Source organism: Notamacropus eugenii, chromosome 4, assembly GCF_028372415.1.
Source record: "Notamacropus eugenii isolate mMacEug1 chromosome 4, mMacEug1.pri_v2, whole genome shotgun sequence".
In the NCBI taxonomy this organism is placed as follows: Eukaryota; Metazoa; Chordata; class Mammalia; order Diprotodontia; family Macropodidae; genus Notamacropus; species Notamacropus eugenii.
Genome location: NC_092875.1, coordinates 442,573,433 through 442,591,742, shown reverse-complemented (window position 1 = coordinate 442,591,742; position 18,310 = coordinate 442,573,433). Strand labels below are relative to the sequence as shown.

The window sequence follows — 18,310 nt, the reverse complement described above, 5'->3', positions numbered from 1 at the left end:
GGTCAGAGAATCACACAGGATAGAGTAGCCTTTTCCAGTGCAAGATTCACAAACTGCAAGGCACACTGGAATTCCTGAGTTTCCCATCACTCCCACCCCACCAGCAACCAATTTCTCCTTGTTGGTAAGAATCAGATATAGACTAAAATTTCCCCTTGTTGATTTCTCTGTCTTTTAAAGGATGTGTGTGTTCATCCTTTGTTACCAAAGAAGACCATGCCATCAGAGAAATAATGACATGACTTGCACTTGACTTTGTTTTGAGTGAGGGAGGGCTGTACAGGTCACCAGCCTCACTTCTCCTCCAGAGCCATCTGAATCCAGTGACCAAATATTCATCAGGATGACTGGAGATGACCCAGGATGAGGCAATTGGGGTTATGTGACTTGCCCAAGGTCACACAGCTAGTGAGTGTCAAGTGTCTGAGGTGAGATTTGAACTCAAGTCCTCCTGACTCCTGCACTGGTGCTCTATCCACTTCCCCACCTAGCTGCTCTGAAGGATGAAATGATCATTAAGGGAAGTCAGTAAGATTTTTATCTGATCTGTTTTGGAGATAGAGAATAAGATCCAGCAGGTATTTGTATGGTTGATGGACCAAACTGACATACTTTTGTTGTCTGCAGTCCAGTGACCTTGGTCTTGATGTTCCTGCACCAAAACACTCCACCTTTTCACTGGCTGTCCTAGGATGCTCTCCCTTTGAACCCCTGCTTCTTGGTTTCCATGACTTCCTCCAAGTCAACTAATTTTTTTCTTTTTTTGCAAAAAGCCTTTCCTGTTTGTTTTTAATACCTTGTAAGCTTATCTCCACTTTATCCTAAATGTATCTTGTTTATACGTAGTTGCTTAAATGTTGTTTCCCCTAGTAGATTGCATGCTCTTTGAGGACTGGGATTTTTATTTTTTATGCCTTTCTTTGTATCTTCAATGATTAAATACAATGCCTGGCACATAGTAGGTGCTTAATAAATGCTGTTTGACTTGACTTTCCATCTTTTATCCTCTTTGACAACTTGATTGGTGTGAGAGGAAACCTAGAATTGTTACAATTTGTAGTTCTCTTATTATTAGTGATTTGAAGCATCATTTCATATGGTGGTTGATAATTTGAAATTCTTTTCTGAAAATGGTTGTTCATATCCTTTTACACTTATCTATTTAGAAATAACTCTCAGTCTTAGAAAGACTATCCCATATGTGATACTTTTATATCATACACTGAGTTTTTGTGTAGAATCTGGGAATCTTGTTACCCATTTTTAAGGAACCCTTAGACATGACCCATACTTAAGCTTTATTCAGGAGATTTCCCCTGTTTACAGGGTGAGTGTATAAGCCTAAGAGATAAATGGATCTCTTTGGGGTCAAGTCCTTAGGATTGAACCTGGTCTGTGTGAGACTTGAATCAAAGCTCCCATGTGGATTCAGGGTGGAATGAGACCCAAGAGTAGATCCTGCACTGCCCTCCTGGGTAACATAGGGAGATTCAGTCTTTAAAAAAAAAGAAACCTAAGCAAAAACTCCAGAAAATGGACAGTTAAATGGCAGAACTCCAGCAATGCAGCAGGGGTGAACCCCATTTAAGAGACCCACAAAATTCCATTTTGAGGCCAAACTCTCCATAAACTTGGATAGCCTTACTTTGTGTAGACGTGGCATGTGTCATAAGCACACAATTACAAGTATTTCTATTTAGTCTTTAAAAATATGTACTCGTTTTCCCTGTAAAGATTAGAGAAATGAGGTTGGTTGTATGAGTCACCCTTTCACTCCTCTCTCCTTGAAAGAAAAAGAGAGAGAAGGAAGAAGCAATAGAAAACGAGCCAGTACTGATTGGCTCAACTCTTCAGGGCTGCCTTTTGATATATGTCAAACCAAGAAAAGGAAACAATTTTTGCTTCAAAATTTGGAATGTTATGGTAAGTGATATTAAAGTGAAGGAATGTTACAGTTGGAACAGCTGAGCTAAAAGCCTTTCCAGATTGTCAGTTTTATTTATTAAAATCAAAGGAGAAAAGAGAAGTGCAGTTAGAAAGAGCATAGATCATTTGTTTATTTGACAACAAAATGAGTTATTTTTCTTTGTAAGGCAATTAAAAAGATTGTTGTCTATTAGGCTCAGCATGCGTGTTCCTGTGGTTTAAATTGTTTACATATTTACTGCAAAGAACTAGTAAAAAATGATCAGACAAAAACATACTTTAATTTGATTGTCTACAGAACACTAAGAATTCTTTAAAGATGATCTCCACAGTTGTTTTTTAAGATTCCTGAATGAAGTCATGCAGTTCAAAAATTTCTGAAATCTAGAAGTTTTATTTGTGTTGCAATATACATAAATGCTCTGTAGAAAAGTGTATTATAATGTGGGACCTGTCACTGTTGTTGCAGAGGCAAGAGGCTCATTTCTTGACCATGCAGATATTGTAATTGAGGAGACAATAGTTTTCTTTTTTTTTTTTAAATTTGATTTTTTTCATTAATCAACAATCTATTTTTCTCCTCTTCCCCCAGTCCTCTTTCTGTTGAAATTAAAGCAGGAAAAAGAAAAAAATAAAATCTGTGCAACAAATAATGTGTAGTTGGGCAAAACAAATCCCTACATAGGTCGTGTCCACAAATATAGTATAGTTTGAAGCTTATTGAAGTTTATTAAAGCTTTAAGCTACTATGACTTTGGGGTTTCCATACATAGGAATATATACACACATATATACATATATACACATAAACATATATGTTACACATATATATACACAGACCGTATATGTGTATATATATCCATAACACTATCAGTAGACCTATATATATTATATATAAATATGACCTTGCTGTAGCGTGAACACAACACGAAATAGTCAAATGAACATACTAGAAAAATAAGAGATAAGTATTCAAACATAACAGTGATTCACATATATAATAGTAAGATATGCAATTTCAAGCAAGGCACTTTTCATATGGGCAGTCTCTAGTATTATTGTCTAACAATATGTGTAACTACATCTTCAGGTTTCCTTGTAACATCATAACTTATCCTAGTGACCAGTCAAATAGGCCTAGTTCTCCTGTCTGTCACTGATCTCTCTGTTCCTATATCAGAGCTATTAATTGGTGTGGGATTCTGACCATAAGGATCACTATAGACTAGGGTGCCTACCCCTGGGATGGCAGCCATGTCAGGCTGACTGTCAGTATGTCTGAGCTCCAATGGGCTGGATTTGTACCTGAGGAGGCGCTATAGCAGTTTGGGACAGGAAAGAAATTGCCTCTGAATTCAGTTCTTCTGCCTTGTAATAATACTAAGTTATCACTTTCGGTGTTCATGTCTAGATCAGAAAGTCTTTGTATAACTAAAGGACAGTTTATTATTTTTTTTTTAGCCTTTGCCAAGGTGATTGCCCATCAGTCCTCTCCACCTGCTCATTACAAAGTCCAACTGATCTGGGTGATAGGCGAATGTGAGGAACAGTCCTCATAAGGCCTCCATTCTCTATATGGTAAACAAGCAAGTTGCCTTGTGTTTCCAGCTGGCAAAATTCAGCTAAACTGATGAGAGCAGTCTTTTTCAAACATAGGAATCTGGTAGTATCTGCCACACAAATCCAAGACAGAAAGTCAATGGCAGCCTAGCAGACAATCCAGGACATTTTACACCCAGAGCATAGTGTACTGTAATCTTTTTCTTCAAAGTGTGGTAATCAACACCTATGTTTCTTTGATTTTTTTCTCAGGCCCCACCAGTATGAATGATGCATAAGGGCTGCTAGATTCCGTGACAATACTATTAACTGACATCCTCCATCATGGATAGATAAATCTTCCTAAAGTTTTCTCTGAATGGTGAGTTGGATTTTGTGAGTTGCACCTCAAGTACACCCCATATCCCCCATTTACTTATGCAGTGAGAGCACCCTTGTCCTCTTACTGAGTTCCAGCCTCCACCTACCTTTTCACTCTTGAGGTACTGAGGAATTCCCAAAGGCAGAAAAGGGGGGTAAACAATTGGAGTGCCTGGAATCTTTTTTCCTCTACTCTTTTTAGAGCCTCTGCACAGTCTGCATGGATGGTCAAAGTGTACAGGTATTGACACCCAGTTTGTCACATGCGACATCTTGCTAGAATTTTAAAAAGACTCAAATTAGCTCTAATCAGTGCTGACTCTCCAATGATTGGCATTGCACATATACTATAATTTGCTCAACCATCCCTTACAATTAATGGACACCTCCTTAGTTTCTAGTTCTTTGCTGCCACAAAATGAGTTGCTATAAATATCTTTGTACAAATATTAGTTTTTTTCCTCTTTCTTTGGTCTCTTTGTGATGTATGCCTAGTAGTGGTATTAGTGGGTCAAAAAGTCTGCATGCTTTAATGACTTTTGGGGCATAGTTCCAAACTGCTTTATAGAATGGTTAAACCAGCTCCAACTCAGGATTCTTTTTTTAAGCCTTATCCCTTAAAGGTTTTTTTGCTATAAAGGTTACTACTCTAATCTCAGTAGTTAGACTTTTTAGATGCCAGGTTAGAAGAAATGTCTAATTTTAGCATCAAGTTATCAAACTAACTAATTAAAATGGGAAGTTTTCAGATGGCCTATTTTCTCTGGGTTGGGAGATGGATAGACCAGCCTACCCTGGATTGACCCTGTGGTATCCTAGGATCTTTGTCTCTTCCCAGGAGGTGGTGACTGCCTATTTTTCATCATCCTTTCTCTCATTTTTTTCCTTCCTCCCTCTCCCACCTCCCCCAACCTTATCCCAAGGTATTCTTGGGCTGCTTCCCTTGGGGGCCTGGAATCAGGAGGCACGAGTGGGAATTGACCAGTGTGACATTAAGCAAATTATTTTCCCTATCTGGGAGTCCATTTGCTCATCTGTGAAAAAAATCAAATTGTCTGCAAGGCCTGTTTCAGCTCTGAATCCTAGGAGTGTACTTAGTAAACACCATCCTATGCCAAGAGGGTCTTATAGAGCCTAACATTTTCTCTGGGTCAGTGGGCAGGTATGAGAAAATCACCAAGTTTCTGCTTAAGAAGCTCTAATGTCATAGGGCAAAGAAAAAAAATGCTTCTACTTAGGCAACTGAAAGGAAAGAGTACTGGACTTGAAGTCAGGAAACCCTGAGTCCAAACTCCAATTCTGAAATTTACTAGCTGTCATAATCAAGCTGTTTAAAATAGTGATAATATTCCATACATTGTCTACATCATAGGGTTGTTGTGAGCCTCAAATAAGATCATGCAGGGTTTCCCCAAAGAATTAATGCAGTTTTAAGCTATTAAAGCTCAAATAGATAAATAAGGTTTTGTACTTTAAAATGGTACTAAGACTTTTTGGACACTGAATAAGTAAATCAGCCCCCACGGCTCTGAGTTCGGGCCTCTTGCAAGTAAAAGTGCTATGAATTCAGAGGAGGAGATCACTGTGGATCTAAAACGTGGCCCTCTTTCAAACTCCCTTATTTCTGTTGAAGATACCACAATCCTCCCAGCTGCCTGGGTTCGTTACTTCTAGGTTACACTAGATTCTTCTCTCTTCCTCACCCTGGCATATTCCATCAGTTGCCATATTTTGTTGACTTTATCTCCTTCATCTCTCTTCTCTCCACTCAGGGAGTCATACTCAAGTATGGATACCTTGCACCTGAAGTTCTATAATGGCTCCTAACTGGTGGTCTTTTTCTTCCTGCTCTATTCCTTATAGCAATAGGTCTGACCATGTCACTCCCCTGCCCAAAAACCTTCAATAGCTGTAAATTCTACCAAATATTTAAGGAAGAATTAATAGGAGGAACTGAGGCAAACAAGGTGAAGTCACTTGTCCAGGGTCACATTGCCAGTAAGTGTCTGAGGCTAAATTTGAACTCAGATCTTCCTGACTCCAGGCCAGGTCATCCTGATGAATATCTGGTCACTGGATCCAGATGGCCCAGGAGGGGAAGTGAGACTGGTGACCTTGCACAGCCCTCCCTCACTCAAAACAAAGTCAAGTGCAAGTCATGTCATCATTTCTCTGATGGCATGGTCTTCTTTGAAAATGAAGGACGAACATAACAATCCCAATGCTATATAAACTATTTGAAAAAATAGATAAAGGAGTCCTACCAAATTCCTTTTATGACACAAATACGTCATAATACCAAAACCAGGAAGAGTAAAAACAGAGAAAGAAAACCATAGGCCCATTTCCTTAATGAATATCAGTGCAAAAAAATTTAAATAAAATACTAGGAAAGAGATTATAACAATATATCACAAACATCAAAACCTGTGACCTGGTGGGACTATACCAGGAATGCAGGGCTACTTCAATATTAGGAAAACACAACAAAATCATATGATTATATCAACGGATGCAGAAAAAGCTTTTGACAAAATACACCACTATTCCTATTAAGAACACTAGCTAATGATAGAAATCAATGGACCTTTCTTAAAATGATAAATGTTGTTCTTCAGTTGTTTCTTACTCTTTACGACCCTGTGGATACCAACACTATTCATGGGCTTTTCTTGGCAAGTATATCGGAGTGGTTTGTCATTTTCTTTTCCAGTGGATTAAGTGAAACAGAGGTTAACTAACTTGCCCAGGGACATATAGCTAGAAAGCATCTGAGATCAGATTTGAACTCATGTCTTCCTGACTCCATGCCCAGCACTTTATCCACTGAACCACCTTGCTACCTCTAAAATGATAAGTAGTATCTATCTAAAACCAAGAGCAAGCATTATCTGTGATGATTAAACTTGAAGCATTCCCAATAATGTTAAGGTTGAAGCAAGGATGTCCACTATCACTGCTGTTATCCAATACTTCAGTAGAAAAGCTAGTTATAGCAATTAAGACAAGAAAAAGAAATAGAAGGAAGAAAAATATGCAATTAGGAAACAAAATAATCACTCTTTGCAGATGACATGTTGGCATACTTATAGATTTCTAGAGAATCAACTAAAAAACTAGTTGAAACAATTTACATCTTCAACAAAGTTGCAGGAAATAAAATAAACCTAAATCTGCATTTATATATACTACTAACAAAACCCAACAGAAAGAGATAGAAAAAGAAATTCCATTTAAAATAACTGCAGACAATATAAACTACTTGAGAGTCTATCTGCCAAGACAAACCCAGAGATTATATGAAGAGTTATAAAAGACTTTTCACACAAAGATACATCTAAACTATTGGAAGAATACCAGTTACTCATGCATAGGCTTGAGCCATTGTAATAAAAAAGACAATTTTCCTAAAATTAGTTTACTTATTCATTGCCATACCAATCAAACTGTCAAATAATTATCGTATAGAGCTAGAAAAAATAGTAACAAAATCTGGAAGAACAAAAGGTCAAAAATATCAAGGAAATCAATGAAAAAAATGTCAAGGAAAAAACCTAGTAGTTCAAGATTTCCAATTATATTATAAAGCAGTAATCATCAAAACTATCTGACTAAGAAATAGAATGGTGAATCAATGGGGTAGACTAAGTGTATAATATACAGTAGCAAATGACCATAGTCATTTTTGCTAGTCACATTTGCTAGTATTTCATAAACCAATGATCTAATATTTTGGGATAGGAACTCAACATTTGACAAAAAGTCCTGGGAAAACTAGAAAGCAGTTTGACAGAAACTAGGCATAAACTAACATCTCACACCATGTAGCCAAGATAAGGTCCAAGTGGATAAATTATTTAAACATAAAAGGGGATATGATAAATAATTAAGGAGAATATGGGAAATGTATGTGTCAGATCTATGGATAAGGTAAAACTTTACATCCAAGCAAGAGAGAGGGGATTTCAGAGAGTAAAATAGATAATTTTGATTACTTGAAATTAAAAAAGATTTTGCACAAACAAAACTAATGCAGCCAAAATTAGAAAGAAAACAGACAACTGAAATGGGAGGGAAATTGCAGCAAGTTTCTCTGATAAAGGTCTCATTTATCAAATATATAGGAATTGAGCAAAATTTGTAAAAATGCAAGCCTTTCCCCAGTTGATAACTGATCAAACATTATAAAAAGGCAGTTTTCAGAAGAAGAAATCGAAGCTATCAATAGTCACATGAAAAAATTCTCTAAATCACTACTGATTAGAGAAATGCAATTTTTTTTTAAAAAAGCTCTACAATACCACCTCACACTTTCCAGATTGGCTAACATGATAGAAAAGGAAAATTGCAAATGCTAGAGGGGATGTGGAAAATTGGGACACCAATTCACTATTAGTGGAGTTGCATACTGCTAACCATTCTGGATAGCAATTTGGAACTAAATCCAAAGGACTATGAAACTGTGCATACTTTTTGATGCAGCAATACCATTACTAGGCCTGTATCCCAGAGAGATAAAAGAAAAAAGGAAAGGACCTATTTGTGCAGAAATGTCTATAAAGGCTTTTTTTAAATGTAGTAGCAAAGAATTAGAAATCAAGAGGATACCCATCAACTGGGGAATTGCTGAACAAGTTATGGTATATCATTATGGCGGAATACTATTGTATTTCACTGTATATAAGAAATAATGAACAAGATGGTTTCAGAAACACCTGGAAAGACTTACCTGAACTAATGCAAAGTGAGGTCAGCAGAACCAGGAAAACACTGTATACAGTAACAGTAATACTGTAACAATTATCAACTGAGAAAGACTTACCTACTCTAATCAAGACAATGTTCCAAGATAATTCCAAAGGTTGTTGTTGTTGTTCAGTCATTTAGTAGTGTCTGCCTCTTCATGACTCCATGGACTCTGGCATGCCAGACACTTCTATTTTCCACTAAATTTCGAAGTCTGGCCAAATCCATGTTCATTGCTTCCATGACACTGTCTATCCATCTCATCTTCTGCCATCCCCTTTCCTTTTGTCTTAAATCTCTCCCAACATCAAGGTCTTTTCCAATGAGTCTCGTCTTCTCATTTTGTGACCAAAATATTTGAGCTTCATCTTCAGTATTTGACATTCCAGTGAATAGTCTGGATTTATTTCTTTTAAGCACTGGCTGATTTGATCTCTTCGCTGTCCAAGGGACTCTCAAAAGTCTCCTCTGACACCACAATTTGAAAGTGTCAATTCTGTGGCACTCAGCTTTCCTTATATTCCATACATTGCTACTAGAAAAGCCATAGCTTTGACTCTACAGACCTTTGTCAGCAACCTGATGTCTCTGTATACTATACACATTTGCCACAGCTTTCTTTCCAAGGAAAAACCTTTTAATTTCATGGCTACGGTCGCCATCTGCAGTGATCTTTGAGCCCAAGAATATCAAATCTGATGCTGCTTCCATTTCTTCTCCCTTTATTTGCCAGGAAGTCATGGGACAAGTTGCCAAGATCTTAGGGGTTTTTTTTGATATGAAGGTTTAAAGCTAGCTTTTACACTCTCCTCTTTCACCCTCCTCAAAAAGCCTGTGATTCTGAAGGACCTACGATTAACAATGCTATCCACCTCCAGAGAGAGAACTAATGAACTCTGAATGCAGACTGAAAGACACTTTTAAAAAAAAAGGTTTCCTTATTTTTATTGGTTTATTTGCATTTTATTTTGCAACATAGCTAATATGGAAATATGTTTCAAATGACCTCATGTAAATAATCAAAATCAAATCATTTACCTTCTCAACGAGGGGAGAAGGGTGGGAGGGAAAGAGAGTATTTGAAAGTCAAAATAAAAAAAAATGATTGTGAAAAAGATGTTTTTACATGTAATTGGGAAATATTTAATGAAATAAAAATACTTTTTTTTTTTTTTTAAAAAGAATAACTCCAACCTCTTGTGATTTCTCTCTTTCCATCTATGGAGGGAGTTGGCATTCTTGACTTCTCCCTCAAAGTTCCAGTGAAAGGGAAGGGAATCTTTCTCTCTCCTACCCCCACCTCCAGCCAGTTACAATGGCTACTGTAGATGCATGGCAGCCAGGCAGTATGTTGGTCAAGATGAGCCTGAGACTGGATCTCACATCCCTGATTGCCTTTTCTGCTTTGGGTTTCTTTATCTGAACACGTGACCAAGCAGCAATCTTGAGATTGTTGTTTCTAGAACTGATGACAACCATTAGATATTCTGAGTCTAGGTGCAGGTTTCCTGTTAGGAGATGACCTCCGTAGCAACTTTTCTCAGATAAATAGATGACCACTGCCAGGAAAATACTAAGAATGAAAGCTCTAGTCAGGATATAGCTTGTCAGAAGATTTACACAATGAGTTATGCAGACAACAAAGGTCAGAGGTAAAAGTAAAATGCCACTTCAGTAGTCCCACCCCAGAGTTTCATTTTTAATGTTTTAAATATCAGTATTCCCAGAAAGCGTATTAGGGTTTATGGGTTACTATTTCATGTTTTAAGTATTTATCAATATGCACTTAGGAGTCTATTGTGTTTTAAGCATGAAGTAAATAAATAGCTGTTTTATGCCTGATCAACTTTGCCCATGGAATACCTTTCTAGAGGCAGCTCTGTTATTCCCTTTTAGAGGATTAATTACCTCGAATGATCCATATCCAAACTTTGTTGTAGAGCTTTTCTCTGATATTCTGGTCTGGGGTGGGGAAATAATTGTGAGCCAGAGAATAGGAGAGTATCTCAAAGTGCAGTTACCTCTAAAAGAATGAAATCAGGCTCACCCAATATTGAACTTGGTTCACAGGAATTCCCTTAGTAGGAAATGATGTTCACCCAGGCTACCGGTCCATACACTATTTTTCGTGAACTCTAAATTCTAGTCAATTCATTACTCCATCTCTTACCTCCTTATATTTTCACATTCTCCCCTCCATTTTCTCTCCTCAAAATTCCTTATCTTCTTTCAAAGTAATCATTTCAAAAATCTTCCTTTATCTTCCCCACTTACTACTCTTCTCTTATCAGTTTTTTACCCTCCTTATTTGTCTAAATACCATACCCCCTGAAATCTAGGCTCCTTGAGGACAATGGCTATTTTGGTTTTGTGTATATTCCTACATTCTAGTATGCTGTCTTTTGCATAGATGATACCTCATAGATGAAATGAAATGAGAAAATAAATATCTATAAACCTTGCATCTCGTGGCTCAGAGGCTATTGCTCTGCTCCTGAAGTCAGGAATATGTCAGTTCAAATCTGCCCTCAGATACATCACCTCTGTGTGCCTCAGTTTCCTCAACTGTAAAATGGGGATAACAATAGTAATAACTACTTCACAGAATTGTCGTGAGGATCAAATGAGATAATGGTTATAGAGTGCTTAGCACAATTCTTGGCTCACAGTCACGCAAATGACAGCTAAACTTGTTCACTATTGAGTAGCAAGGGAAGGTTTCATGGAGGAAGTGGGGATGAGCCAGGTTTTAACGTATGTATAAAATTTAGATATGTGGAGAAAAAGAAAATTATATTTAAAGCAGACTTTAAAAATGTCATTTTCTTCTTTTCCACATATCTATATTTTAAACATTAGTAGAAAGAAGTCTACCAATAAATAGATTGTAAAAAGTGGAAATGTATTTGTAGATTCAGATCCATACTTAAAAATATCAGATCTAAATATCAAAGTCATGGATGTTTCTGGTCCCCCTTTTTTGACAAATGTAAGATCAACATTTTTTTTCCCTGAGAATTACAAGCTTTTCTAACTAATTCTAAGTGGAGCAAGAAAATGGAGCCACAGTTCAGGTGGCTGGGAGAGGGTCTATTTGGCTCATTTATTGCTGACTCAGGTGTTATTTTGTTAGATCTGAAGCAGAGTTGGCGCAAACCATGACTCAGCAAGTACTGTTGAGTTGGATAACGTGAGTAAGCAGTTTCCCCTTAGGTAAGAAGGACAGAGTCATCTTTCAGTTTGTTCAGTAGATAATTATGATGTCTTCTAAATTCTTAAGCCACACTTTCAGAAGGTAGTCCATGTCTCCTTTGTGGTCACTAGCACTTATGACTCAAATAACACTGAGTCTTATTTTCTCCAAGATTGGGTTATTGAAATGCCACAGAAGGATACCCTGGCCTCTCCTCCCTCACACATAAGTGTATTCTTTGTCTTTTTGGTTCTGGGGCTAGGTAGTCTAGTTTCAGGTCATGACTTGGGGTGGGGAGAAAGAAAGGCTAAGCCAGGTCAAGAAGCATGAAGTTCATGTAGCAAAACTGGCCCTTTTACAAGGTTGAAAAGATGATCCTCCACTATTACAAAACTGAGTATTTGGTGTTAGAGGGATCTGAGAATTAAGCTTATATTTCCAAAGAATCTAACACTTCTAGCTTGACTTGAGGGAAGCCCTTACACTTCTGGGTCATCTATTTGAATTTTCTCTGTAGTCCCAGACTTAAGAAATGAGGCCACTGTAGAAATACTCAGTCAAAGAGAGAATGACTGACCATACTACTGGATTAGAAATTTAAATTACTTTCACTAATTGCTTCCCCTCTCTTTTTCAAGCATCTTCACTGTTCTTTCTCCATTAGGCCAAAGATTGACCCAATGTTAAGGACTTGAAATTGACAATTTGTTCCAATTCTACCACTTCTTAGCTTGTGTGACTTTGGGTAAGTTTTTGTTTTTACTAGACCTGTGATTCTGTTGAAATATGGAGCTTCTCATATGTAACCCGATGAAAGTCATTGTAACTTATAGTTTTAAAGAGATAAAAAAAGGGCAAACAGCTTTCTCACCAGGCCAGCAAGTGTTAGAGGCAAGCTTTGAACCAAGATTATCTTGTCTCAGAGGTCTGCTCACTATCTACTGTGCCATGCTGCCTCTCAAGACTTGGATCTAATTCTTTACTCTCTTATGCTTAGTTTCCTCATCTGAAAATAGAACTAATTATAGTTACTATTCCTATGGAAGCCAAGGCAATCAAATGGGATTATCTGTGTGCAAGTGCTTTATGAACCTTAAGGAGCTCTCTGTATCACTTGATGCTCTACTGGATATTCTCCAGACTCTAGATTTCCATGACACCTCTGTCAGTTCCTTTGCTTATCTAACTATGCCTTCTTATTCTCCTTTGGTGAATCATCACCCATGCCATGTTCCATAACTGTGGCTATACCCCCAAGGCCATCTTCTCTTCTCTCTTTACATTTTATTCCATGTAGTGATGACAGTTCACATAGGGTTCATTATAATCATTACTGAAATTACTCCCAGACCTATATGTACAGTCCTAGTTGCTCTACTGAACATTATTTCCACACCTGCAATGATTTATTAGATACTTCCAATTAAATATGCTATAATTATCACAACTCAATATGTACAAAAGAGAATTCACCATTCTCCCTTCCCCCCAACTCACTCCTCTTCCAAACATCCCTATTTCTGTCAAGAGCGCCATCATTTTCCCCATCATCCATGTTTACAATTTTGGTGTCACTCTTGGCTCCTCACTCTTACTCTTTCCATATAGAGTTTCAGAGGGCAGTCTTGCTTCTACCTCTACAACATCTCATCTCCATCTCTTCACTTACACAGTCACAGCCCTAGTTCACTCCCTAATCATCTCTTGCCAGTACTGTTGCAACAAATTCCTAATTAGCCTCCCTTCTTGAAGACTCTCCCCATCTCAGTTGACAATGTGATTTTACTAAAACACAAGCCAGACTATGTAATTCTCCTGCTCAGTGAGCTTGCTGCTACCTCAAAGATTTACCTCTGACATTTAAAGACATTTACAACCCAACCCCATCCTCCCTTTGCTGTCTTGTAATTTATTCCCTGCCTCTATGTCTTTCCATTGGCTGTCCTCAATTCCTGAATTGCACTTCCTTCTCAACTCTATTTTTTAGTTAAGTTTTCTTCAACAACCAACTCAAATGCCACTTTCTACATGAAACCTTTCCTGATCCTTCAAACTACTACTGTCTCCCCTCACACCCCACACCCTCAGATTATCGTGGGTCCATTTTGTGTATACCTCCACCTATACTTGGTATCTCTTCTCCCTACATTGTAAGCCCCTTGAAGTCAAGGACTGTTTCATTTTTGTACTCTAGCATCTAGCACAGTGCCTGGAACATGGTAGGAACTGAATAAGTGATTGTTGATCAATTAACTAAAATAGTATAACTGGCAATCCAGACTTTCCCTACAGTCAAAGAAATGCTCAGAAAATTAGTCAGTTATGAAAATTGTAGTCCTGGATAGATAGCACGGTTTTCTTCGTGCCCTGGCAGAGAGTTTGTACATGGACACACCAGCTTGGAGTAGACAGAGTGGAGGTTGCTGAGCATCAGGTGTAGCTGGAGTTTGGGTTTGGAAAAAGGGGAAAGTTCAGTAACAATGGCACAGCGGCATTTGAGGGGAGTAAGACCGAAGCCCCAACTTTACAATCAGGTTCACTCAATTAGAGTGTAGGAGTTGAAGGCATAGCTCCAAAGGTCATGGCCTCTGCTTTAAAAAAAAAAACAAAACAAAACTATAATGGTTAGAGGTGTGAAAGGTTCCAACCATTTTGGAAAGCAATTTGGAATTATGCAAATAAAGTGAAGAAAATGTCTATATCCTTTGACCCAAAGGCTCCATTACTGGGCTTATGCTCCAAGAAAGCCATAAATAAGAAGAAAGTCTCATACATACAGAAAGATTTATAGCTGCACTTTTGTGTTAGCAAAGTAGATGCCTATTGATTGGAGAATGGTTAAACATATTGTGGTACACAAATGTAACAGAATATTACTGTGCTGTAAGAAACTATGTGTGTGATAAATACAAAGAAGCATGAAAAGATCTCTATGAACGGATGCATAGTAAAGTAGAGCTAAGAAAAGAATATACACAATAACTTTTGTTGTTCAGTCATGACTGACTCTTCATGACCCCATTTGGGGTTTTCTTGGCAAAGATACAGGAATCGTTTGCCATTTCCTCTCCAGCTCATTTTACATATGAGGAAACTGAGGCAAATTGGATGAAGTGACTTGCCCAGGGTCACACAAGTGTCTGAAGCCAGACTTGAACTCAGGAACATGAATCTTCTCAACTCCAGTGACACTGAGTCACCTTCCTGCTCCTACACACGATAACTACAATAAAATAAGTGGAAATAACAAGTATACATCAGCAAAAAACCAAAAGTAAATGTAATAAAATTGTAAAAATCAAGCATGATTCGGATGAAGACATCCCAAACTGGAATCCCTTCATATGTGTAGAAAGTACACAGGTGTTACAGACTGCACATTTTCATGCTTTTTCAATATATCAATTAATTGGGCTGATTTTTTTTCCTGTATAAGAAATACGATTTGTTATATGGGATGGCTCTCTGAGAGAGTGAAGGGGAATAATACTTTGGAGTAGCTATGATGATACAAGAAACAGAAGACATCAATGAAAACATTAAAAAAAAATTTAAGTCAAGTCAAATAAAATAAATGTTATGGTGATGACTCGAATGGACTGAAGTTGAGGTCAATGAAAGGACATGGAAGGTTTAACTCGTTTTTCCTTTCCCCAGTGCCAGTAATGGTTAGGAACTTTCTCTCTGATTTTTGTTATTTTTTAAAGCTGCTTCTAATTAGTTTTATATAAAGCATAACTAATCATAACTTCTCTGGAACTCATAGGTATATATTAATTGTATAGGGGGAGGAAGATTACAGTGGAGGAACTCAGAGAATTTTTTGTGGTACAGAAATAAAGAATCAATGGATGAACTCTGACTGTCAAGTTTAGTGAGGAAACTTTTCTGATGTGCCCCCTTTCCTGATGTGCCCCCAGATCGAGGCTGATCTGAATGCAAGGGAATCTTATGAAGTGGGCTAGGCCTGGATAAAAAAATGGAGGACCCACTGAAGCAGGAGCTCCACAGTCAAAGCCACAGTGGGTGCCAGACTTACAGCACAACAGAGGCCGGGTATTTATGAAAGTCACCCATAAGTCAGGCCAAAAAACTGTTTGAAGGTGAAATGGTAAGTTTATTTGCCTTCCTGCAAACAAACACAGTGAAAGTACCCAAGCCCTTGAAAGTGATAGACGTACCAAAAGGTGGGAATCTAATTTAGATGGAGCATTTGGACACAAGATATTTAAAGTCATGCTGCAAAGCTCGGTTCACAGTTAGCCAATCTCTACCTTCGTAACAAGAAATTTGGAAGGAGGAGAAAACTGTTGGGAAAAGAGGAGGGCAGGCAGAACTTCAGTTTGGGGACCAATCTGGTTTGATGTGGTAACCTACTGTGGACACCTCCCTCAGGTGAATGATTGGCAGAAGGACTGGGTAACACTATACCAGGCACTGAATTCGATCCCAGATAGACAGTGTGGAGAAGGAGTCTGGAGATAGAGAAGCAAGAGAACATTGGTCTCAGCTGTAGTTGAAGATGCCTGGCATGTTCCAAGACCTGGAAATTGTACCTGCCTTACTCAGTGGAGATCTCTGGGGAGGAAATATCGCAGAGAATGTGTCTGGGCCAAGTACTTTTGATCCAGCTTCCTTTTATGGCCACTCAGAATGAGCTTGCCATAGCTGGGATGTCTGGGGACTTTGGCAACTCTTTTTACTCAGTTTACCACAGCAAAATCCCCAAAGCCCCAGGGTTTGAGAAGCAACTTCCGAGCTTTCACTACTTGAATCATTGGAATCATTTTGGATCAGGGTGTAGAGCATCTTCCCTGAATGTAATGAGGCACCTTGTAAGATGAGTGCTGTCTCTTTTAGTGTTCTGACCTCAGTCCACTTTAGTAATCCAAACATAATATTATTTCTCTATTAGAGTCAAACATCTAGAGTCTAAGATTTCTCCTGTTCCTGTCCTCTCTTCCCTGGAACACCACCATATCCCCAAAGGGATTGGCTTTTGTTTTTCACTTTTTTCCTGTAATTAAAGTAGCTCAGTATTGAGTTTCTTAATTCTGAACCCACAAACACATAGTTTATTTATAAGCCATGAACAATAGTTCACAACTTAGAGAAAAATTTATTTGAAAGTTGAATATTTTGTAGATGCTAGTTAAAGGAAGTTAGATAAAGCTATACCACAGGTTAAAAAAACCCAAAACTGCGATGTAATGGATGGCAGCGTTCAGCCATCATATTACTAAAATAGAAGAGGAATCGTTAGTAATCTAGCCTGTCTGAAGTGTGAATAAGGAAGTTTGATAATAAAGACAGGCCCTTATTTCTTTCTTGTTTCCTTAAACATAACTCCTTTCAGCTTTTATAGTTCTTCTATGAACCCTTGTTGTAGTGTGGCCAGCTGTCTTTCTATTGCAGAATATAAGAAGAGATCAATTCTGCCTTTTGATTGGTATGACCTAAATCTGGAAATAAAAGTCATTAATTAGAATTTCACAATATTCAGCATCACTGAATCTAATAAAAAGAGGTGTTTTCTAATAATAGTTTTTTCCCCTAGGAGGGTCTAGAATCTCTTTACTGATCCAAAAGCTATTTTTCAAAGATAAGAAATCGTGTTTCCATTCAGATGGCAGAAACGTAGGTTCATGAATGAGGGGCATAAGCAATTTGGGAGATGGAACTGTGTTTCTCAAGCTGCTTACGGATATGAAGTTATTTCAGAGTACTTTTGAAGGAATATGTTAATTTATACTCTGTTGCTCTAAGATTTGCCAATCAGAAATGTTATCATTATAGAATTCTGAGTTGGCTCTAGATTTTACCATGCACGGGGTGCTTTCAGATTACCTAGACCCATTTTTTTCCTGTTGCTTCCTTTGCTGTTATAACATGAAATGAGATTTTAAATGCTTTAATATAATCCTAATGTAATATAATCCTGGAGCAATTTATTTGCTTTTTAATGTACTCCATCTTGTTCTGCCATTTTCCTAAGCCTGGTCAGTGATCTTATTTTCATAAGTTTTGAATCAAATTGTAAACTTGTTTCCTTTGCTTTGTATTTCAGCAGTATGGTAAATTTCATGAGTGGTGTTGTGGTGCTTATCACCCTTTTGCCATGAGAATCTGAATGCTCTTTCAGCCACTTCAATGAGTGATATCTGACAATGTGTTTACTTTTGCTGTTTGGTTTATGCTTTAGCTAAATAACAGCTGTAACATTCTTGTACAGCAATGAAATAGACAAAACTTGTTTCTTAAAGGAGGGAGAGAGAGAGAGAGAGAGAGAGAGAGAGAGAGAGAGAGAGAGAGAGAGAGAGAGAGAGAGAGAGAGAAAGAGAGAGAGAGAGAGAGAGAGACAGAGACAGAGACAGAGATAGAGACAGAGACACAGAGAAAGTGAGATAGAGACACACAGCTCTCATAAGCTCCTAAAAAGCAAAGAGGTGAAACAAGTAACTCAAGACTATTTACCCGAAGGCTATGGAGTCATGACTAACTGGGATATGAGTGTCTTTAAGTGGC

At 37.8% G+C, this 18,310-nt stretch overlaps 1 long non-coding RNA gene and 1 pseudogene across 3 annotated transcripts in view; both read left to right on the top strand.

The window, feature by feature from the left end:
- LOC140501926 (uncharacterized) overlaps positions 1–18,310 on the top strand; it is a 190,586-nt gene that overhangs the window by 159,167 nt on the left and 13,109 nt on the right. For all 3 annotated transcript variants that reach the window (XR_011966433.1, XR_011966434.1, XR_011966432.1), the window contains exon 2: positions 3,739–3,847. This is a non-coding gene — a long non-coding RNA (uncharacterized lncRNA). The remainder of the gene's footprint in view (positions 1–3,738; positions 3,848–18,310) is intronic.
- On the top strand, positions 15,765–16,629 carry LOC140498781 (ketosamine-3-kinase pseudogene; annotated as a pseudogene).